Source organism: Protopterus annectens, chromosome 2.part0 (assembly GCF_019279795.1).
Source record: "Protopterus annectens isolate FY-2018-M chromosome 2.part0, PAN1.0, whole genome shotgun sequence".
Lineage (NCBI taxonomy): Eukaryota > Metazoa > Chordata > Ceratodontiformes > Protopteridae > Protopterus > Protopterus annectens.
This window is the reverse complement of record NC_056728.1, coordinates 1,248,319,317-1,248,345,212: the sequence shown is the minus strand read 5'-3', so window position 1 is coordinate 1,248,345,212 and position 25,896 is coordinate 1,248,319,317.

Below are 25,896 nucleotides of genomic sequence, written 5' to 3'. Positions count from 1 at the left end.
ATGATAAAATAAATATGGAATCTTCCAAACAAACTACATCCTTCTTTAAATGGAGATTATATGCATAGACATTTTTCAACAGAATATGTTTATACACCCCATAAACTAGAATTGATTAGTAAAGAAAAGACTTTGTGTTGGAAATGTAAATCAGAGACCAAAGTGGATTGGTCACATATGTTCTATGATTGTAAAGCACTAGAACAATATTGGAATAATATTAATAATTTTCTTCAAATTTTGTTTTATGATAAATTTGTTTTATCTTAATCGTTGATATTATTTAACAATATGATTCCCAAATGTGTTATAAGAATTAAATATAATTTCTTATGGTTTATCCTGACAGTAGCTAGAAAAATCATAACTAAAAATTGGAAATCTGAATCTTCCTCCTCATTTACTGAATTTAAGAATGTTCTTGTTGAACTATGTCAATTAGAAATGTTGTCTAATAAATTTAGAACTACTAGAACATCTTATTCTTATAATGTGTGATTGAATTTAAAAACATTACTAGAAGACAACATATGTAATATCTAAGGGCAGTGTTAATTATGTCATTTTCTTTTAGTGAATGATTTATTTGTTTAGTAGACACCGATGTAAATACTTTATTTGTTGTTATACTTATTTGTATATATTTTTTCTTTTCATACTCCATTTCTTTATTGTATTTCTGAATGTGAATTTTGTATTGTTAAAACTTAATAAAAAATTGTTTAAAAAAAATTAGGTCTGGTAGACATGGTCACCAAATGAAGGAATTTGAGGGTGGTAAGGATTTCTGAGATATCAAGGTACAGTTGGCCTAAGAAATTTAAAAAAATCTCCAAAGATAATTATGTGTTTGTGATGATGGATGTTGGTCAGTATGTTATTCAACAGATCTGTGAATTTTGCCATAGAGTCAGGGGGATGTAGTTAGCAACTGCAATATAAAGATTATGGTAGCCCTTGGGTGGAAGTTTAGTAAAATCTAGATAGGTTCATGGTCAATGGCGGTGTTAGCTTGTGCTAATACAGACAGCTTGAGAGTTAATTTGTGAAGTAGCATAACACCACTTCCAGTACGAAAATCAGGGAGGGAATTATTGCAGTAATTATAATCTTTGAATACATAGCTTATATTGTGATGGTCATTTTATGTGCCAAGATTATGTAATGGCAAGTAGATCAGGCGTCTCTGAAGAAAGAAAGAAAGAAAGAAAGAAAGAAAGAAAGATAATTATTTTGTTAGGCTTGTTACAAATTCTTTTCACATTAATTAGTGTACAGGACAGAGGATCTGACATTAGAGTCTATGCATGATTTTGGAAATTTCTGAGGTGCTGGTGTGGTATAGGTAGTGGTTGTTTCATTGTGGTTGGATAAAGTAGAATTAGGAGAAGTAGATGAATTGTTCAATACTGACAGAATAATGGGATGCTGGAACTAGGGCTGAGTAAAATATTGAGTTTCTGTATATCTGTTGTTTAGGAAGGAGACGTGGGATATGAGGAGCTGAGTGAGGCTTGCATTTACTATTATAACTAGTGCTGAAGCAAAGTAGTGGCAAAGTGACTTGCTGTCTTTCTGACGGATAGGGTGGCTGAATATAGAGATTTTAGAAAATAAAGAAGGATATTTAACATGAACTACCAGAGGGAATTGAATTGCTTTAAAAGGTGGTAACTCCGTTCATCTCTCTTTCTGGTAATATACACACCAGAGTGCAGGAGAAGCATGAGACCGAAGCCAACACTGCTGCTCACTGAACATGGCTTTATAACCCCTCACCATATTTTGATATCTTTCAGAAGTCCATTGTGAGATTTTAGGCATGAGCATCTCTTTAGATGTGTCCACATCCTCAACTAACATGCAATCATATCCTGCATATTCACATACTCTACTTTTCTTGGAGCTGAGCTTCACTGGGGCTTCAAGATGTTCCTGCCTCATACTATCATGTCATCCCCATACCTTCTTTTAATAGTGATGAGCAGGCACATCCTCCTCATTCTCCCTTCCCAATGACCTCATACAGCCAACTGGTTATTACTTGAACCAAAGCTGCCTGAGTATTAGTAATGGTGTTATCTATACCAGTGGTCCTCAGCCACCAGGCCACGGACTGGTACTGAGCTGTGGATCATTTGGTACTGGGCCCCTGGGCATGGAGTGAAACGAAAAAGTGAATGTGTATATGTATGTGTATGAATGTGTTCTTGTGCCTGTCTGCATGTGTGAATGAATGGGTGCAGGAAAAGAAGAGAAACTGTGTGTGTGAGAGAGATCAAGAGAGAGAGAGAGAGAGAGAGAGAGTGAGAATGATCTTGTGTGAGTGAATGCATGCATGAATGCAAAAGAGACTGTGTGTATGTGTGTGTATGTGTTCGTGTGTGAGAGAGAGAGAGAGAGAGACAGACAGACAGAGTGAAGAGTGAGAGTGATTCCTGGCAACAGCAGCAGCACCAATGAGGTTTGCGTACCTCTCAACCTCTTGTACAATAAATCTAGGTCATGTCCCTCAATGTCTTAAAGCAAGAAATCTGGACAAAACCAAAAATAATGGGGGAACAAAGGCCCAAAAATAGGGACACTTACAGTGGATATAAAAAGTGTACACACCCCCATTAAAATGCCAGGTTTTTATGATATAAAAAATGAGACCAAAATAGATAATTTCAAAGTTTCCCATCTTTAATGTGACCTATAACATGTACAATTCAATTGAAAAACAAACAAATCTGTTACAGGAAAAAATATAAAAAATAAAAAATGTACAATAAGCTGGTTGCATAAGTATGCACACTCTTAAACTGATACTCTGTTGAAGCACCTTTTGATTTAATTACAGCATTTAGTCTTCTAGAGTAAGAGTCTATCAGCATGGTACATCTTGCAATATTTGCCCACTCTTCCTGGCAAAAGCACTCCAAATCTGTCAGATTGTGAGGGCATCTCTTGTCCACAGCACTCTTCAGGTCACCTCACAGATTTTCTATTGGATTTAGGTTTGAGCTCTGGCTGGGCCATTCCAAAACTTTAATTTTCTTCTGGTGAAGCCATTCTTTTGTTGATTTTGATGTATGCTTGGGGTCATTGTCGTGCTGAAAGGTGAAATTCCTCTTCATCTTCAGCTTTCTAGCAGAAGCCTGAAGGTTTTGGGCCAAAAGTTACTGGTATTTGGAACTGTTCATCATTCCCTCCACCTTGACTAAAGCTCCAGTCCCAGCTAAGGAAAAGCAACCACAAAGCATGATACTGCCACCACCATGTTTACCGTGGGGATAGTGTTCTTCTGGTGATGCAAAGTGTTGTTTCTATGCGAAACGTACCTTTTGGAATTGTGGCCAGAAAATTCAACCTTGGTCTCATCAGACCATAACACATTTTCCCACATGCTTTTGGGAGACTTGATGTATTGTTTTGCAAATTTTAGCTGGGCCTGGATGTTTATCTGTGTAAGAAAAGGTTTCCATCTTGCAACTCTACCCCATAGCCCAGACATCTGGAGAATACAGCAGATTGTTGTCACATGTAGTATACAACTAGTACTTGTCAGAAATTCCTGCAGCTCCGTCAGTGTTGCTGTAGGTCTCTTGGCAGCCTCCCTGACCAGTTTTCATCTTGTCTTTTCATCAATTTTGGAGGGACGTCCAATTCTTTGCAATATCACTGTTGTCCCATATTTTCCCCACTTTTTGATGGCTGTCTTCACTGTGTTTCATGGTATATCCAATGCTGTGGAAATTTTTTTGTACTCTCCTGACTGATACCTTTCAACAATGAGATGCCTTTGATGCTTTGTAAGCTCTGTGCAAACCATGGCTTTTGTTGTAGCAGGCAACTAAGTAAATGTCAGGAAAATCCTACTAGGATAGCTGAACTTTATTTGGGGTTAATCAGAGTCTCTATAATTGATGGCAGGTGTGTACCCAAGAAGACTGAGTGCTGTAATTAAAGCAAAAGGTGCTTCAACAAAGTATTAGTTTAAGGGCGTGCACACACAACAAAGTATTAGTTTAAGGGTGTGCACACTTATGCAACAAGCTTTTTGTACATTTTTTTTTTTTATATTTCCCCCCTAATAGATTTGTTTGTTTTTCAGTTGAATTGTACAGGTTATAGGTCACATTAAAGGTGGGAAAAGTTTTGAAATTATTTACTTTGGTCTCATTTTTATATCACAAAAACCTGGCATTTTAACAGGGGTGTGTACACTTTTTATATCCACTGTAAGTACTGCTCTTACAAACTTAGAAATTAGAAAGAAATACAGGTTTTGCATTGGCATGCATTTTCTGAAGGGTATGAAGTCTGAAACTCAACTGTCTGTCATTATTTTCTGACTTCAAATCTCAATGATCTACCAGTGGTTTGCCAGAAAACAATTTTATAAGAAACAGACAAAAAATATGACACAAAAATCAGGGCATTCTATAAAAATATGTACAATTGAGATTTATGCTGGACAGAGCCAAATAATAGAGACAGATGTTAAATATTCTGCTTATAAACTTACAAAGTCAATAAGGTTGCCATTATGTTTATGTACCTCTCAACCATAGCAGACCGATATTATGCCGTTAAGCAGAATGTATGCATTTTTTTTAAATTATTGTTAACTGCCTTTTTATTGTACTTTGGAACTTTTATCCCTGGGTCTCAGCTGAAAATGGACTTCTAGTCCAGTCGGGTATCTTCGGTAAACAAATGTCAAATAAATAAATAAATGTTATGCACTTTATTATGTGCATGCAATGGCTGGTCTGTGGAAAATTATCTCATAAAAGTGGTCCTTGGTGCAAAAAAGGTTGCAGACTGCTGATATGTACCAGCACAGTTGGCTTCCTCTGTAAAACTCATGGATTTTGGCATATACATTTGGACTCAACAAAAATTGTCAAACACTGGCACTGCATGCTTGCAGTTCCCAAAATTCTGAAAGAGTGCATACTAATGAAATTCAGTAGTGATATGTAGTGCTGAAGAGCAAAGTATGGCACACACCCAAAAATCCTCTAGGGTTTGTTCACTTTAGTATATTTTTAAAAGCAGATCAAAATTCCCTGAGGGCTAGTCTCCCCCCATCCGTGTCCCACTTCTTGGACATGGCATGTGCAGACATAATAGCCATGCTGGCCATCAGGCCTGTGTTTATCAATCTGCACTACAGATGGAGCTGTTGTGCCAAATGGTTTCTTGGTGACAGAGCTCCACCTGTGTGTGATGCCAACTACTGCAGATATACAGATGGAATTGCTCCACCCAAGATTTTCAGGAACAGTCAGAGGCCCTGCCAAGTCCTGAGGCAGTTTCATCATTATACTTATAAAAATGAGATTCATTAACATCAAATGTTGGGAAATCTCATCACCATGCCTGGGTTTAGCAGCACTCTGTTCAGTTCAATACCTTAACACTATGACATACTGAATGTCATCCCAGGGGGCAGGTTGGATTTTACAGTTCAGTGTAGCAAGAGATGGATGTTCGATGCTGTTTATGCTCACTATGTTACTCTTATGGGAACTAGACCAAACTCAGACATATTTACAATGACAAAAGGTTGGGTTATAAAGCAACCTGCTGCCACTATATAGATAAAGATAAGTAATTTCTTGGTTTGTGAATTATGAAGGAATACAGGGAGCACACCCTGGAATGCACCACAACAACATGCTTTAAAATGGCTGAGGATGCCACAACAGGGTCTAATACTGTATTAAAGACTCCCCATATATACCTACCTACTGTTCTTCACTAGTATGGATGCATATTGGGTGTAAGGTGCTGACCCTTGAGTGAAGTGTAGCAGGAGACAAGTTCAGATGTTATCTACAGCAATTTCTTTGCATGGGATTCCATACCATGGTAACATGCACAGAATGGCAAAACCCATCCCACAAACAGGCATGGACAAGGAGGCTCTGTAATCCCCACTTTCAAATCTAATGGTGATGTTACATGCAGTGCTGAATAATACTGTAGGGCTCAAAGCAGCCAGTAAGAAGCAGGAAGCAAGGCTCCAAATGCTAATGTAGAGTATGGAATGGCAGCAACAGGGATTAGGCTTCTAAAAAGTATCAGGGCTTCATCTTCAGCAAACTAGCAGCCTGCAATGATCCACACAGTCACTGAAACTGAAACTGGGTGATTTAGAGAACTAGAACCAGAGAAACACCTCCACTGTATTAGCTTACTGGAGGACAAGCATGGAAATGACCCAGTGCAATTTATTTCTAAGGAGCTGACCAGTTTACTTAAGATGAGTGGGCCTTTGTTAGTGGAATGTGCACATAGGAATAATAAAAGAAGCAGGTTTCTCAATGTACCTAGGCACTTTATAGTAAGATTCTTAGACTATAACTACAGTGACCTAGTGTTAAGTCATGTAGACATCTGGGTAACAACCTGAGCTGGAGTGCAGATGAGGGTAAAACCTGACAACAGTAATATATTTGCTAAACTGGAAGCTATGGCTTAATTTATTAAGAAGCTGATGGAGATGTGTGCATCTTGTCAACTACAGTTCCCAGCTTCCTTGCATGTTATGTGGGGCAACCACCAGGAGAGACTGATACATCACTGAACACTATCCCTCAAAAACAGCAGAGATATTAGAAAGTAGGTGATTGCCATGGAAGTTGCACAGAAAGGCAAGGATGCAAAGCAACCATCCAAGGCAGAACCCACTTCACCTGGGAAATCCTGCCAGGGTAAAAACCTTGGGCAACTCCCTCTGCAAAATCAGGATGGCCAAACAAGCTCTTCTGCTCAACTCTATTCCCATAAATAACATGTATGCCCTCCTGATGAGGATCCAGCAAGAGGAAACATCAGGAGATGGATTTGCATCCCCTAATCCTACTCCAGCGGAATTGGAGCAGATGGAGAAAATGCAGCATAGAGTCACAGCTTTCCATGCAGTGGTCAAGATGAGTAATGGATCACTAGGAACATGAAGATACTGTTGCAGGCTTTTATTCCCCTATTATCTTTCTATTCAATTTTTCAAGTCCCACATGTGGAAGTGGGTCATACTATTTGGGGGACAGCTGTGACTCATGATGTCACCAGGAAGGAGCCATTTTGAAGATTCCACACTCCATTGATAATATTGCAATATAAACTCCTTTTGATTCTTAAGGGACTATTGTTACGCTGTATGGCCAATACTGTCATGGAGCTCCTTAATTTTTATATGTTTATAACTTATTGTTCACTCTTTTGTTTGCTGTTATACTGTTATTTATTAAATAGATTTTGGTGGGTAGGAATTGATTGTTTTGAAGACAGTCCAATTATACCACTCAACTGTACAGATTTTCCCAGAATGTCCAGATTTTTGCCTTATATTTTTGGTCCATTTTTCATAAAATTGTGGCTTTCTGGCAAATTAGTGGCAAATAATTAAAGATTGAAGTTAGAAAATAATGACAGGCATTTGAGTTTCAGGCTTCATACCCTTCAGAAAATTCATGCTAATGCAAAATCTGTTATTCTATCAGCTTTCTGAGTTTGTAAGTGCAATATTAAAAAATTGTCCCTATCTGTAGCACTTTTTCATGGCTTTGTCCAGATTTGTTACTCTAAGAGGTTGAGAGATATGAGTCCAATAGGGAATTTTCAGGAGACTATGTTCATAGCTCAAAAGGACAACCCTAAGATGTATCAGTGATGGTTTTAGACTTGAGAATTTTGTTATTGCACCTGCACACATGACATGTGTACTACAGGAAAATTTAAACTCATATGACTAGGATCTGCAATGGTTTTTGCCACAGTCACTCCATAGGATGTGGGGATTTTGCACCTGTAGAAACAAAGCATGGGGAAGTTAAGGGAACATCTTGGAATGTGATTGGAATGTCTAACACAGCTAAATAGTAGGCAGGCCTGAGTTTTTGGGAAGAGATGAGCAATGATTTGCTCTTTGTGCAGAAATTTAAGCTGAAGAAAGGAAGACATATGTGTATACAAAGGAAATTGAAGGGTTGGGTCTCCTGTAACTGCATGGAATCAGCAAATATAAGGGTATCCGTCTTTGTGCATAAAAGTCTGTTTTGTTCCTTGATAGATATAGTTAAGGGACATATATGGCTTATAATCAAAGTTAGAACAGGTATGGAAGTGTTTATCTTGGACTGCTTTTATGGCCTCATTGAGGATAACCCTCAGGATTTCAAGAAATTTTCATTTGCTCTTCTAAATACATGGGGATAAAGATATCTTGGAATTATAGGAGGAGATTTTAATGCACCACATTGACCCTAAGTTAGACCGCATCTCTGATAGATGGTTCCATATGAATAGGAGCTCTAAAGTTTTCATGATTTTTTAAAGGATCTATAAGTTTTCATGATTTTTAAAGGATCTACAGCTAGTGGACATTTGGTGAGCCACTCATCCTTAAGAGGAATGTTTTACTGTTATAGCACACCAGTCAGTCTTGGTCTCCCACCTGGATTGTGTCCCAGATAGTTCATGTATTTTTAATGGGATTACAACAGCCCAACATGGGGAATCTCCCCTGAATTACAACAGCTATGTAAGTTTTACAATGTCCTTACATTTGACAAGGTCATTGTGGTGGAACTGAAGATTTGACACCTTCCTACTACGTAGGCCACAGGTTAAAATAGACCAATAGCTTATGATGCGGGATTCCTGGAAACAATGATCCCAAAACAGAAGAGATATTTTTAAGGATAGAAGGATTTTAAGGATTTAGTTGGACATTGTGATAAAATCCCACACACAAAGGTGAAACCACCAGGAAGGGACAGGCTATGGAAAGGGAGAGTGCAAGATTGGAAGAGGAGGATAGAGATGGATAATCAACCAAATAGAACAGATAAGAACTGAATGTCACTCCTTAAGAATAGCAAATAGGAGCACTGACAACATTTTAACTGGGCCAAGGCGTATCAAGCCCCCCAAACTGCTGCTTAACAGACTAGTGGAAAGAAGACTGGAGATTGCTATATCGTCATTAAAGGATAGTCAAGGGGCATTTCACTGGGATGCACATTGGATAAATGCCTGCATGCAGTGATATTTTAAATCAAAATATCAAGAAGAATGCAACTATAATAGTATGGAGTGGGAAGAGTTTCTGCATAAGATTACCTTCGCACAAGTGGAAGAGTCTGACAGAGAAAGGTTGAATAGCCATATAACAGTAGGGGAGCTAAAGAGAAGTATACAGGTTCTCCCAAATTGAAGGGTGCCAGGACATTATGGACTGCCAGTGGAATTCTATAAATCCTTTGTGGGAATCTTGGCAGCCCATTATAGGAGATATTTGGTGAGGTGGAGAAAAAGGGCATGTTACCGCAATCCTCCAGAACAGCTGCCCTTATTTTGCTACCAAAAATGGACAATGTTGACCAGGAGCAGCAGAACTTCCACCGGATCACACTCGTAACTTAAAACTGAAATTTTTGGAAAAATCCTCACAAAGAGGTTAGAAGACATAATACCCTGCTTGATCCATCTGACACAGCATGGTTTTATAAAAGTCCATCAAGGTTGAGTAGACCTGGTCTTTCTGTGGTTTAACCTGGTTCAGTTGGCAAGATACAAATACAAAGATAACTCAATGGCTGGTATCTTCTTAAACCTTCAGAAGACATTTGATTCACTGGACTGAGATTTTTTTTGGAAAGTATTGAAAGCAGATGCAATGCAAGGAATGTGTCTGGACTGCTATAACGTACTGTATTGTGAACATATGACCCAGGTAATCACTCAGGACATTGTGCCTTACCCATTCCTAATTCAAATGGAGGTAAGACACAGATGTCATCTTTCACCGTTCTTAGTCATCTTAGCTATCAAATTTCCAAACATGTATATAAAACAGAATTATGAAGGGCTGGGTATCCAAACTTCTCTTAAGGAATGTATTACTTCTTGGTTCGAAGCTGACGGGGTTCTCTGGATAGATAATCTCATGGAATCCATGAACAGGAAAGGAAAGATTTATCTGCAAACTGCACTGTGCTGCCATTCCCTGTAACAACATTTCTTAAGTATATGGACATTCATCTCCACTCTGACATAGAGTTATTGGTTGAACTACATATGGACTTTTTTGATGGAAATGAGAACTTCAGTTAAGAGGTGATAAGACCTCAAGCTTCCATTCCTGGCAAAAATCACAGTGAGAAAAATATGATGCTTATCTAAATATATGTTTTTAATATGACATATTCCACAAGTCGTGTCATCTCAATACCCGGCCAAACTGCAAAATCTAATGACATTCTTCTTATGGAATAGTCAACACCATAGACTTTCAAGGAAAAATCATTTTTTACCTATTAAAAAGGGAGGATTGGGACTTCTAGATTTTTTCTCCTATGCTAAAGTTGCACAGACAACTAACTGTGGTTTGGAGGTTAAGCTCCACCCCCTAGACCTATTTGTGCGTGACCTGAGTTGGAGGTCCCACACTTCTGAAGAAAGTGCCAGAGGTTTTCATGACAGGGACAAAGTGTAGAATCCAGATGGATGGTCAAAGAAAGTGTGGATGGCTTTGAAAGGTATTGGGCAGTGTCTAGCTAATTTATTGGTCTGGGAAAGAGTATAGGATTCAGATCTTTCTGTTATAGGTTCACAAACTGTCCATGGGTAACCCTGGCTGGCTGGGGGATTCATACACTGGAGGGACTTGCTTGAGATTGATAGTGCCACTTCTCTTTCTTTTCAACAGTGCAGAGAGATAGCACTTGCAACCCAATTGCATTTATGGCAATATCTGCTACTTAGATGCTTAGCCCATAGTAAAAGAAAGATAATATATGAAAAGAGACCCAAAAAGCATTCTGTCCTGACATGAGAAGTTAGATGTAGGCCAAACTCTTTCAAAAATTTTGGTGACATTTTGGAATGAGAACCTTGTAGTTAAGTATAAGCATGTATTTGACCCTCTGAGGGGAATATGGAAGGGTATTTCAGGAAAATAAATCCAGGACCAATGGTGAAATCTCACAGAAAGTCTTTAACTCTATCCCCATCTTAGCTTCTACCCATTTTAGATTAGTACATATCTCCCCGAGCTCTTTGTTTAGGCAGAGTGGGTCTCTTTCTAAGCACTGTTGGAGATGCTACCTACCTTCGCTTGGTTTGGTTGTGCCCAGCATCTTCAAGGATATGGTCGGGAGTGCTGAGTCACTTGTGTGATCACTAGCAAAAAAAAAAAAAACCTCTGAATCATTTAGGTTTTTGGCTGTTAGGCTTGTCGAGCCCCAACGTTTCTTTGAGTAGTGTGGAGAGGCTTGGCTGTGGCTTGTATCAATTTCCCTTGCCATTATTTTTAAGTTGTGGAAAATGGGACCAAAGGATATGGAAAAGGTCCTAAATATCTTATGACAGTTTGTATAATACTGCCTTCAAAAGCTTTTGGAATATTTTTTACTTTTGTTATGCTCAGTAGACATAAAAGTTAGAGATACTTCACTTGTTTTGGTAGATTATATGTAAGTTGGTGTTGGCTCTTCTATGGCTTATTAGTTTACCTCTTCTGTGTATATAATTTGATCACATGTTGTTATTTCACTTGGTTGAATAAAATTATTTGTTTTCAAAAATGTGTGAGTGAATACAAATATATATGCTATTGATTAGTTCAGCTTGTGATTATGGTTAGTATATTTCAGCTTGCTGATGAAAATGCAGTTTAAGGTTGCTTCGGTCTTCCAGTCATATGCGTTGAGAATAACTGGGCATTTCCTGTGCCTAAAAATAAAAAAAAAAGAGGACAGAAATGTGTGTTGCAGTCCTGACTGAGACTGCTTTATCAGTTTGTTAACCACAGACAAGTCCTTTTTCATGCTCAAAGTAGGAGCAATACCTGGTGAAGTGAGATGTTTAGAGCCACTCTATTTGCAAGTGGAATGAAAGACAACCAAACCCATGAATCTAGAGTAATGGGCTTTAGCCCTCTGAGATAAACTGCCAGATTTGTTCTGCTGCAGAAATCTCAGACTCAGTGAAAGTATTCCAGATAAACATTTCTCCTCTTTGTTAGGTTTGGTGGCAAAAAATGAAATCTGAAGCTGTTACTGATTCAGTTTTATTCCAAAAATGCATACAATGTGTGGGGATACAGCATTTGTATGATATCCCCTAATTTTCTTTCAACACTTACAATAAAAACTGTTGCCATGTAGAATAACCTTGTTAATAAAAACAAGTGTAAAGTAAAACGTGTGCCAGACCTCATAATAGACATATTTATAAATTACTGAGGGGCTACAGTTCATTGCAACAGAGAAACATGCTGCATCCAAAAATGTAAAGTTAGTATTTTAATGAGGAAACATTCTGATTAGATCTTATTGCAATGAACATCAGATCTGTAGCAGGGGCAGAGAATTCTGATGTATTCATCCCATGAGATGTAAAAGGAAGCATGCTGATGCAGAGACATGGATGCAGCTAATGTATTTAGCAAACTGTGGCAAAACTGATAAATGTATAGAGCTGTCCCATGTTGAACATTCATAAGGCCAAGCTGAAGCTTTCCTTCAGAAAGTGACACATTCAGCAATCAGTGAAAGACCATTACATGGTACGTATGTTCTGAGCGCATAGGAAGCATATAAACTTCTGTGGTTAAAGATAGAAGATGATTATGCAAGAGTGGAACGTGAGTATCACCCTTGTGGTTGGCACTTTTGCTATTCCTTATTCATGCAGAGAATAGGGAATAGCTCTTTTTTTGAAGTAGTAGTGGTTCAGATATAAGAAACGAAACACATTTAGTGATGCAAAGTTTGTCTATTTGAGCATGTTCTTTGTTGAGTCACTTAGACCCAAAGTTGTCCATAAGGAGACAGGAGAAAGTTTTCACTGGCTGTAATACACTTTGAGTAGTACACTTCCAGGTCATGAAGACAAATCTTATGTAATGTAAGGAGATGACTAACAGTTTCTGAAAGGAAATCAAGGCCTAGCCTCATGTCGGACATATTTAGAGAAGATTGAGTAGAGAAAAATGCACCAGTCTTGGTCAAATCTCTCTAACAGCATATAGAGTAGGTAGGTCAAATAAGCTAGGACTATCATGTTGGTAATTGCACTTTGTCTGTGAAAGAAGGAAGTGGAGAAGCCCTCTTTTCCAAGTCTCTCAACATAAGTAAGAAGTATTTACTATGGTTGCATAGTTAGCATACAGCTGCAGCTTGACTATTTAAATGTTCTACTCCATGTCATTCCATGATTTACTAGCTGGATAACATTAAAAGAAGCAGGAGGGTTATGAATATTAAACAGTAAGGGTATGGCTGTAATATGTGCAGTAGAGCAACAGTGGTGATATTCTGAAGTATGTTTTCTTTTTTTAATACTGACAGGCAATAAGATGTGAGCAGTGGATGGTTTTGCAGGTTGAGTACTTTTGCAATGGGGGCTGGTTAACAGCTGTATGCTTGTTCAAAATGGATTTAGTTAAAATACGATGCAGTGTGGCTGATATTCATTTATTTGTTTATTTTCATTTTATTGCAATTAGATCTGAGATGTACACAGACAACAAAGTATGCATAATTGCTGACTACTGGGGCTGCCTATACATGAAACTGACTAGCAGCTATCACTTGCTCATTATTCTGGCTTTGCAAGTCTAATATGATTTTTTGAGAAGCAGATTGGAAGTGACTATATTATCTGATCAATCATTTAGGTTAGTGAATACCTAAACGTCGATCTGGTAATATCGAAAAATTAAAACAGCGAACGGCTGATTCAACGTAGGGAATGAATTCCGTCGGTCACAAAAAAAAATTAAACCAAAATTAAGTGGGGGGGGGCTTTGACCCCCCCCCCCTCATTAAACATACCAACTCCGAGATCGCTCTACAGTGGGGAAAGGGGCAAAATCCACATAACGGCCAAGGGAATTCTTTCCCTGCATTAAATCAGCCATTGGTGTTTCTTTTCTTTTGCTATGTCCAGATCGATGTTTAGGTATTTGCTAACCTAAACATTCGATCAGGTAATAGGAACCCATAAGGAAAACTTTAATTTGGCTACTGCTTCTTTAAATCAAAGTTCAAACATATATACTGAGGGCATTGTTTTTTATCATAAATATTTGATGTATAAACAATCAGGAAAGTGGTCATACTTGTTGGGTGAGGTGTAGGGCTCTACACCAATGTGATGACTCACATAGCCACATAAGTCTAATCAGTTCAAGAACCTGCAGGATATGGCACTAACCATCCCTACCTGTAAGTGCTGATAGTAAAGAGAAAATAAGCTTATCTGTCTTTGTGAACTTACTATTTTTTACTGTCAACATATTTTTTATTGGTTATTTTACCTACTTGTTTCATTTTGTAGTTAATTGTATGCTGTCCTTCTTTCACATTGTATTGCTTTGGGTTTCTTGCTATAGGTACCTTGTTTTCATTTGTTAATCAATTTAACTTCTGCACTTTGTGTAACCATACAACCAGGCTGAGTTTGAAAATGGTCCACGTGGTCAGATCTGTAATCTGGTTAGCAAACAAATATCATAAATATCTTAATCCTTGTGTTTATGGATAGTCATCCTGTAGCATCATGGTGATATTTTGGACACATGATAGAGAAAAAAATGGACAAGAATCCAGCTAGAATTTTTGGAATTGCATGTTAAGTTACATACTTTTGCCAATCCTCCACTGATACACACAGTAGGGAGTAGAATAAATGCCTCTTTTTTCCTGCTGTATATACCCTAAATACAGAATTAAAGATGCAGCACGTATAATTATTAAATTTCATAGGTTCATAGGTAATTACTAGGCTATTGATCTTAGAGGATCTTTAGCAGCTTAGCCATGCATTCCCACTGAGTTACTAGCCTTAGTAGTTTAATACCAAGGCCCCTGTGTTTTGAAACAGTCTTGTATAACACTTAGTGAGATAATCATTTAGTATTCTGAAACAAAAACTTTATACAGTAGGTATAAATAACTATAACCCTGGATCAAGTATTTAAATGCCCCCCTTGTCCATAAGGGACAAGTGTGCTAAACCAGAATTGAGCTTACCATTTCCTTTCCATGCAACCAGGTCGTGCTTGAATAAAATAAAATATGTACTTATCTTCACATGGAGAGGAAGGCAGTTTCAGAAAAGTGGTATTCTTTGTGAGACATCTTTATCTCTGCAGCATGTTCTCTTTAGGTTACAATAGACACCAAGGTCTCTAGAATGGTTGTGTTTCTGCCACTATTGGATTTACAGTTTTTAAGAAGGCCTGTAAGGATGGGGTCAGTAGAGGCTCTACATGCAAGGCAGAGATCTCACTTTAGCAGCTTGTAGGACACTAAGAAGGGGAAACAAGGCTTTGTGGTGGTCAAAGTACCTTTTGTGACTTAGTTTCTTGATTTTCTGAGTGAGAAAACATTGTGGTTGTTTAAGCTGAACCAGATGCTTGGACAGGTATATGCTGGATAGGGTATTATATTCAATGAGTGGACGAATGAATCCAGTGCACAGTGGACTGATCACCTTCCTACCTTTGGATGCCATTTTCTTAAAAATAGGTTCTGCTATTAAGAAGGACTTCCTAACAATAGTCAATATATGGTGGTCTAATGACAGCTCATTGTCTGCATACAATCCAAGGTTCCCTGCTACTGGATAATTATTCAACAACTGTAATGGTTGCAGGGGGCATCTTGCCTGCCAAAGGATACAATGATGCACTTTTCAACATTTAGTTTTAGGCCATGATTATAGCACCAGCTATTTGTTTGTGATATGCCTTCCTGAAGTACCTTTGTGTCTTCTGGAGAGCTTATAATGGCATTATGTTGTAGTTGAAAGCAAACTTTGTTATCCATAAACCCTCAATATTTGCCTTAACGTCTGAGAAGTAAATGACAAAAAGGAATAGCCTGAGGACTGAGCCTAAGTTATTCCACTAGTGACAGATCTCTTGGTGGACATAGAGCCACCCACCTTAATTTCATGGATTCTATTTATGAGCCTGTTTGTTATCTAACAAGTTAGACTGAGATTTACATTAAGCTGGATGGGTTCAGTAACTATGCCTGAAAGGGGAATGGTGTTGAATGCCTTTTTGATTTCCAGATATGTGGTGTGAACAATTTTTCTCTCATCCATTACTTTAGTGACCTTCTCAAAGAGGTCAAAGAGATTGAGTGGACAGGATCTGCCTTTGGCATTAGCAACATAGCTAGGGTTATTATTTTATAGATTTTCTATGCCTTTGTTTATTAATTCCATAATGATTTTTTCCAGGTCTGTAGTTGCCTGGATTGGTCGATGCCTAGTTTTGTGAAGGGGTATGACTACTGCAGTCCTCCACTTATTATGTACAAACTCTGTTTGGATGCTAATATTAAAAGTCCCCTGTAGAATGTTTGACATGTTGCATTTCAGGCTGGCCAATAGGCATCCTGGTATGTTATCCACTAGTGGAAAAATTTAGCTCTAACTTCACCATATTTTTGCCCAGGCCTCTTATCAGGACTTATACCTCTCCTTCAAATCTCCGGAACTAAGTCTCCTATACTTCCAAAGACAACGAATACTTTTTCAAAGCCCCTGGAAGATTTGAGAGGGAGGTGTAAGTCCTGATAAGAGGCTTGGGCAAGAATGTGGTGAAGATAGAGCTAAATTTGTCTGCTAGTAGACTAGCTATGCCTTCAAGTTTAGATTGGGTAACATCGTTTATTATTAACTCATTGCAATTTGAACATTATTTCTGGGGTTTCCAATATAGTTAATGTCTTTGCGATTGTCTTTTTGCCTAAGTGACAATATTACCTTGTATCTACTTTTGTTTGATTTAATCAAAGTCCAAAGTTCTCTGTTAGCCTTAGCAAAGTGTTTTTGGCATTTACTGAATTAGAATTTATTTCTATGTGTGATGAGCTTTTTCCATTTATTGTAGAGAATGTTTGTGTTAGGGATCCACCGTAAGGGTTTATTTTTAAACTTGGCACATTTATTGTTGAGGGGACAGGTGTTTTTGTGCAGTAATTTAAATGTTGATATAATTTGACAGTGAATGATTTTGCATTTGTAGTGGAGTCTTCAGAGTGAAAAGGAAAGCTGAATTTTACCAGGTTCTCTTTCAGCTTTAATAGATTTGCATTGGCAAATCTCTGAATAATGAGCTATTGGAGTGTGATTCTGCCTTTGGTTATGGTGAATATGACTGATTTATGTTCTGATTTGACTAGGTAGGGTGTTTCAACTTGAAGAAAAACAGAGGTATCTCATATTAGTAAGACCCAAGCCCAAGACCTTGTCGCCCCTCATTGAGGTTCAAACTAGTTGTCCATTGAGTTTGTATTTATAAAGGCTATAAAGTGCTAAACATGCATGCTTGGGGTGTATACATTTTCCAGTTAATTGTGGGGGGTAGTTGAATTCCCTAACAGAATGGTATTTGGCTGAGTGTTTTCATATTAGATAAGTAGGGATTATAGGTCGAGGTGGTCATAGAGGGGAGTCCTATAGTTAGCTCAATGTGATATGATTTTTTAATGGTAAGTTGGAATTGAAAGAATTCCAAGTCATTATCTTGCTTAATGAGACTGGAGGTGAAAGTCTGTTTTACAAATATAGAGATGTCACCACCTTTGTTGTTCTCATCTAGTGTGATGACTCTAAATGCATGGTGCGCTTAAAACCTTGCAATGATGGGGCACTCCTATTATTCTGGAACGAGGTCTCAGTGATGATGCATATATTGATGCATTCTTAGGTAAGGAGTGCCTGTTGGGAGTGTATTATTCTGTTTAGGCTTCTGTCATTGGGCAGTAGTACCTTCTTGTTTTCCAAATATTGTTTTGCGATGTTGGAAGGTTTTTAGATGGATATTGCCTAAAAACATATGCGGTGTGAATAAGGTTTTTGTAAATATACAAAAGCTTTATGGTGGATTGGTGCAGGTCATTCATTGCAAAGCAGTTACCACTGTCTACCATATCCTTCCAGGCAGATGTATATTCTACTCTGTTTGGATGACAGCCAGAGATAAGCCAATTGTTAAAATCAATCATTTTTTGCTCAGATTGTGGCATCATTCTAGTTGAAGGTAAAATACTGCTAGAGATTAGTTTCATAACTGCGTTGGGCACATTTTCTGGGACCTCCATCATGTCTCTCTTCTTATAGTCCAGGCAGAATGCTTCAGGTTGTTTACTCCCATGTATACTATACCCATGTATACTTGTGGTGCAAGGACCTGAGTGCATGCATTATATGGCAAATCCTGGCACCCGGTAAGCAGCTGGCCATGACCCTCTCTTTGCTCAGCCTACTGAGTGGTGCATCAGTGTATCTCACAATGGAATTTCCTGTAATTAGGACATATGGTTGTATGGAGGTTTGTCTTATAACTTATGAGCTGAAATACTGTGAGTTACATGTGAATGTTTCAAGATGGGTGCTGCTCAAGTTGGGTGTTTTCAAGGACATATTACCTCCTTAGTTAGCAAGCCAGAAATAAAATAAGAATACATCAACTTGGAGATAGCTGTTTTATTTGTTGACTCACATAGACACTTGCAATTTCATTTAAACATTGGCAATACAAAGGCAGAGAGCCTAGTATTGCTGTCACACACCATTTGGTTCTCTGGTGAGTTTCTTAGCTTGGATGCCTTCATTACAGGTTCTACATGATGTCCCTCTGGCCATGTGAATTTTAGATAGCTGCTCCAGTTTACTTTTTCTTCTAGGATAACTTTCTGTACTTTTCTCCCACTAAGTCTCAAGTTTAGCTCCAATTCTGCCAATTTTGCCATGACCCTAAATGGGATTATGCAGGTAATCAGACAATGAATGAATGCTTTCATGGACCTGTTTCAGTGAATGGATATCTAAGTTTAAACATTTGGAAGTAATAGTGGTGACTCCATTCATTCAAACCTATAGGTTATTGTAAATGTCCTTGTGGATAAATTTAGCACAAAGCTCTCCCCCAACTGTTAATGCCATGCTTTACCTCCCACACCATCAAACCAGTATGTCTTCTGTTATCACCACAGAACAAGTATCAGATACCCTCTCTAAAACTAAGAACATTAGTTCTGTGGGTGCAGAAAAACACTTGAGATGTGTTGCTGGTGGTATGAAACACTGACTTGCTGACTCCTTTGTAGACCTGTGTAACCTCAAACAGTCAACTGGCTGTCTTCCTGAAGTTTGGAGAACAGATGTAGTGGACCCATACCCGAGCATGAACACCACAGAACAATTGAACTCACCAACTTCACATGTAATATAATAACACATATCATCCTAGAATTTATAAACAAACCTCTTAAGTGCAACCCATCTGGCTTTGAAAAAGACAAATTCTTGCTATCTATTATGGCTGACTTCTTTGAAAGAGCCACTGAAGCACTAGAAAAATGCAGATTGGTACACAGCACATATATGGACTTAGAAAAGGCTTTCCTCACTATCTTACTTTCTAAAATAATTGATAAATTATCTCAACTAAAAGTCTATCCTTAGGTAGCACTGAACAGCAAACTGGATAACATGTGAAATCCATGCTGTTAGGATAGTTGGCATGCTTTCCTTTAAAAAATTAATCAGCCATGGTGTTTCGCAGAGGTCCATTCTAGGACCATCACTCTTTATACTTCACTGATATTAAAGCTAATGTAGATGACTGCAAATTTTGAGCTGCATTTACACCTCAAATGATACACATATTCTTAAGAGGGCACAACAAACGAGAATTCATCATGTCGGGACCACAAACTAAAGGTCATTCCTAAACAAATAGTACACTTTGGCAAACAAGACAATTGCTTGAGTCATTCAGTTTGCCATAATATTTTACTGTGCCTGCAGTTAGCAAAATGTGTATAAGTTATAGTTCAGTAATCTATCTGGAGTATGAATTATGGTATTATGAATAAAAACCTAATACATCCTAGCCAGAGGCAGGGTCAGTATCATCTGATGGTCTAAAGGAGTGGTAGACAGTAAAACAAGGTAGGCAAAGAGTGTTGTCAGTACATTGCAACTATATTTCCATAACTGCACAAATGTCTATTTTTTTTTAAATTAGAAAAAAAATTAGAAAGGCCTCAAGGGTTGGTATTTTATTGTTAAGGCTTTTAGTGTAGAGTTGGATTTGGTAGGATGGAAGATATAGGAGACTGACTTTGCCTACAAAAAGCATAATAGTGCCAGAAAACATGTTAGTCAATATGCAGAAGACTTGTGATGAGAAGTGTAGACCATTTCTGGTGAACAGGTAGAACTGTTTCTCGCAGCCATACCTCTCAGCCAGAATTTTCCACAATGTCCAGATTTTTGCCTCATATTGTTGGTCTATGCCTTATAAAATCTGTGGTTTTCTGGCAACTTTCTTTGGACTGAATTAACTAAATAATGACAGGTATTTGAGAGTTCACTTCATTCAAAAATTCATGCTAATAACACATAGACCACATAGTCAGTGTGCCAAACAGTCACAGCCCTTAAGGCCAAACACAATGCCAGACACACTCGTCATTGGTGACTCCATAGTCAGACACACTGACGTCCCGCTCACCAGATTGAGTAAGGAGAAGGTCACAGTAAGCTGCCTGTTGGGCGCTAGAATCCGCCACATAATGCAAGCACTCAGGTCTCTCAACAGATTTTTCCAGGTCTGTAGTTGCCTGGATTGGTCGATGCCTAGTTTTGTGAAGGGGTATGACCACTGCAGTCCTCCACTTATTTTGTACTAACTCTGTTTGGATGCTAATATTAAAAGTCCCCTGTAGAATGTTTGACATGTTGCATTTCAGGCTGGCCAATAGGCATCCTGGTATGTTATTCACTAGTGGAAAAATTTAGCTCTGACTTCACCATATTTTTGCCCAGGCCTCTTATCAGGACTTATACCTCCCCTTCAAATCTCCAGAACTAAGTCTCCTATACTTCCAAAAACAACGAATACTTTTTCAAAGCCCCTGGAAGATTTGAGAGGGAGATGTAAGTCCTGATAAGAGGCTTGGGCAAGAATGTGGTGAAGATAGAGCTAAATTTGTCTGCTAGTAGACTAGCTATGCCTTCAAGTTTAGATTGGGTAACATCGTTTATTATTAACTCATTGCAATTTGAACATTATTTCTGGGGTTTCCAATATAGTTAAAGTCTTTGTGATTGTCTTTTTGCCTAAGTGACAATATTACCTTGTATCTACTTTTGTTTGATTTAATCAAAGTCGAAAGTTCTCTGTTAGCCTTAGCAAAGTGTTTTTGGCATTTAATGAATTAGAATTTATTTCTATGTGTGATGAGCTTTTGCCATTTATTGTAGAGACTGTTTGTGTTAGGGATCTACCATAAGGGTTTATTTTTAAACTTGGCACATTTATTGTTGAGGGACAGGTGTTTTGTGCAGTAATTTAAATGTTGATATAATTTGACAGTGAATGATTTTGCATTTGTAGTGGAGTCTTCAGAGTGAAAAGGAAAGCTGTATTTTACCAGGTTCTCTTTCAGCTTTAATAGATTTGCTTTGGCAAATCTCTGAATAATAAGCTATTGGAGTGTGATTCTGCTGTTGGTTATGGTGAATATGACTGATTTATGGTCTGATTTGACTAGGTAGGGTGTTTCAACTTGAAGAATAACAGAGGTATCCCATATTAGTAAGACCCAAGCCTAAGACTTTGTCACCCCTCATTAAGGTTCAAACTAGTTGTCCATTGAGTTTGTATTTATAAAGGCTATAAAGTGCTAAGCATGCATGCTTGGGGGTGTATAAGTTTTCCAGTTAATTGTGGGGGGTAGTTGAATTCCCTAACAGAATGGTATTTGACTGAGTGTTTTCATATTAGATAAGTAGGGATTATAGGTTGAGGTGGTCATAGAGGGAAGTCCTATAGTGAGCTCAATGTGATATGATTTTTTAATGGTAAGTTGGACTTGAAAGAGTTCCAGGACATTATCTTGCTTAATGAGACTGGAGGTGAAAATCTGTTTTACAAATATAGAGACGCCACCACCTTTGTTGTCCTCATCTAGTGTGATGACTCTAAATGCATGGTGCGCTTGAAATCTTGCAATGATGGGGCACTCCTATTATTCTGGAACGAGGTCTCAGTGATGATGCATATATTGATGCATTCTTAGGTAAGGAGTGCCTGTTGGGAGTGTATTATTCTGTTTAGGCTTCTGTTATTGGGCAGTAGTACCTTCTTGTTTTCCAAATATTGTTTTGCAATGTTGGAAGGTTTTTAGATGGATATTGCCTAAAAACATATGCGGTGTGAATAAGGTTTTTGTAAATATACAAAAGCTTTATGGTGGATTGGTGCAAGTCATCCATTGCAAAGCAGTTACCACTGTCGACCATATCCTTCCAGGCAGATATATATTCTACTCTGTTTGGATGACAGCCAGAGATAAGCCAATTGTTAAAATCAATTATTTTTTTGCTCAGATTGTGGCATCATTCTAGTTGAAGGTAAAATACTGCTAGAGATTAGTTTCATAACTGCGTTGGGCACATTTTCTGGGACCTCCATCATGTCTCTTTTCTTATAGTCCAGGCAGAATGCTTCAGGTTGTTTACTCCCATGTGTACTATGACTGAGTCATATGTATACTTGTGGTGCAAGGACCTGAGTGCATGCATTATATGGCAAATCCTGACACCCAGTAAGCAGCTGGCCATGACCCTCTCTTTGCTCAGCCTACTGAGTGGTGCATCAGTGTATTTCACAATGGAATTTCCTGTAATTAGGACATATGGTTGTATGGAGGTTTGTCTTATAACTTATGAGCTGAGATTCTGTGAGTTACATGTGAATGTTTCAAGATGGGTGCTGCTCAAGTTGGGTGTTTTCAAGGACATATGACCTCCTTAGTTAGCAAGCCAGAAATAAAATAAGCATACATCAACTTGGAGATAGCTGTTTTATTTGTTGACTCACATAGAACTTGTAATTTCATTTAAACATTGGCAATACAGAGGCAGAGATCCTAGTATTGCTGTCACACACCATTTGGTTCTCTGGTGAGTTTGTTAGCTTGGATGCCTTCATTACAGGTTCTACATGATGTCTCTCTGGCCATGTGAATTTTAGCTAGCTACTCCAGTTTACTTTTTCTTCTAGGATAACTTTCTGTACTTTGCTCCCACTAAGTGTCAAGTTTAGCTCCAATTCTGCCAATTTTGCCATGACCCTAAATGGGATTATGCAGGTAATCAGACAATGAATGAAAGCTTCCATGGACCTGTTTCAATGAATGGATATCTAAGTTTAAACATTTGGAAGTAATAGTGGTGACTCCATTCATTCAAACCTACAGGTTATTGTAAATGTCCTTGTGGATAAATTTAGCACAAAGCTCTCCCCCAACTGTTAATGCCATGCTTTACCTCCCACACCATCAAACCAGTATGTCCTCTGTTATCACCACAGAACAAGTATCAGATACCCTCTCTAAAACAAAGAACATTAGTTCTGTGGGTGCAGAAAAACACTGAGATGTGTTGCTGGTGGTATGAAACACTGACTTGCTGACTCCTTTGTAGACCTGTGTAACCTCAACCAGTCAACTGGCTGTCTTCCTGAAGTTTGGAGAACAGATGTAGTGGACCTATACCCGAGTGTGAACACCACAGAACAATTGAACTCACCAACTTCACATGTAATATAATAACACATATCATCCTAGAATTTATAAACAAATCTCTTAAGTGCAACCCATCTGGCTTTGAAAAAAACAGATTCTTGCTATCTATTATGGCTGACTTCTTTGAAAGAGCCACTGAAGCACTAGAAAAAATGCAGATTGGTACACAGCACATATATGGACTTAGAAAAGGCTTTCCTCACTATCTTACTTTCTAAAATAATTGATAAAGTATCTCAACTAAAAGTCGATCCTTAGGTAGCACTGAACAGCAAAGTGGATAACATGCGAAATACATGCTGTTAGGATAGTTGGCATGCTTTCCTTTAAAAAATTAATCAGCCATGGTGTTTCGCAGAGGTCCATTCTAGGACCATCACTCTTTATACTTCACTGATATTAAAGCTAATGTAGATGACTGCAAATTTTGAGCTGCATTTACACCTCAAATGATACACATATTATTAAGAGGGCACAACAAATGAGAATTCATCATGTCGGGACCACAAACTAAAGGTCATTCCTAAACAAATAGTACACTTTGGCAAACAAGACAATTGCTTGAGTCATTCAGTTTGCCATAATATTTTACTGTGCCTGCAGTTAGCAAAATGTGTATAAGTTATAGTTCAGTAATCTATCTGGAGTATGAATTATGGTATTATGAATAATAAACTAATACATCCTAGCCAGAGGCAGGGTCAGTATCATCTGATGGTCTAAAGGAGTGGTAGACAGTAAAACAAGGTAGGCAAAGAGTGTTGTCAGTACATTGCAACTATATTTCCATAACTGCACAAATGTCTATTTTTTTAAAAATTAGAAAAAAAATTAGAAAGGCCTCAAGGGTTGGTATTTTATTGTTAAGGCTTTTAGTGTAGAGTTGGATTTGGTAGGATGGAAGATATAGGAGACTGACTTTGCCTACAAAAAGCACAATAGTGCCAGAAAACATTTTAGTCAATATGCAGAAGACTTGTGATGAGAAGTGTAGACCATTTCTGGTGAATAGGTAGAACTATCAACTGTTTCTCGCAGCCATACCTCTCAGCCAGAATTTTCCACAATGTCCAGATTTTTGCCTCATATTGTTGGTCTATGCCTTATAAAATCTGTGGTTTTCTGGCAACTTTCTTTGGACTGAATTAACTAAATAATGACAGGTATTTGAGAGTTCACTTTGTTCAAAAATTCATGCTAATGTAAAATCTGCTTTTCTAGCAACTTTCTAGATTTATAAAATCAATGTTTAAAAATTCTCCCTGATTTTAGGCCTTTCACCCCCAATTATTTTTGGCTTTGTCCCAGGCTGGCAAACTTGGATCCCCTTCAAATGACACCAGCAAGTGAGACAGTTCTTAAACTCAAATAGACCTGTATCAGTTCTACAGATACTTTGGAGTACTTAAATATAATCTGTCATCTTCTACACAAACACACATAAATACACACAAACACATCATAGCATGAACCATTAAGGGGAACATAGGTCACATTAGTGTGGCTGTCTATGCGATATCAAGGAAAGTGCCAGCTGATCACAGTCTAAATTGAATTCTTCATGTATGTATTTGTGCATGTGTCAAAAGTGTGTGTGTGTGTGTGTGTGTGTGTGTGTGTGTGTGTGTGTGTGTGTGTGTGTGTGTGTGTGTGTGTGTGCATGTGTGTGTGTGTGTGTGTGTGTGTGTGTGTGTGTGTGTGTGTGTGTGTGTGTGTGTGTGTGTGCACATGTCTGTGACACCCTGTATGTGTGTGTGTGTAAGGGGGGTTGTTTGGCAATCAGAATAATTTCCTTTGGCTGTTGGGTGATATGTTTATTTACAGCAATGCATGTCAGTATTCTTTTTGCACTGTGGTAATGCTTTTGTTGTTGCATGTCCCTAGTTGTTCTGTTTTTGACCATGTTACTAACTCCTATTGTACTACATTCACTGAATCATTCTAACCCTAATATACATAACTGGCAGGTAATCCAGGGTATGCTTGCGCTCTGTCATCTTCCTGGCTAGGTGCAGTGATACAGGGTACCATTATCCACAATCCCTCTATAAAAAACATGACAGTGAGAAAGGAGATGGCAACATGTGTTTATCAGAGACTTTTATTGCTGGTTAGTGTATGCAGAAGAGCTCATGTCACCCACATATGACAGTTATATAATCCCATTTATAGCTTTATTGATGGAACTAATAATTTGTGCAGTGTGTCATTAGGAACTGTGATGCCCCTGCACTGGCCCAGTAATCAAGAAGCCTCAATCCTCACCACTAGC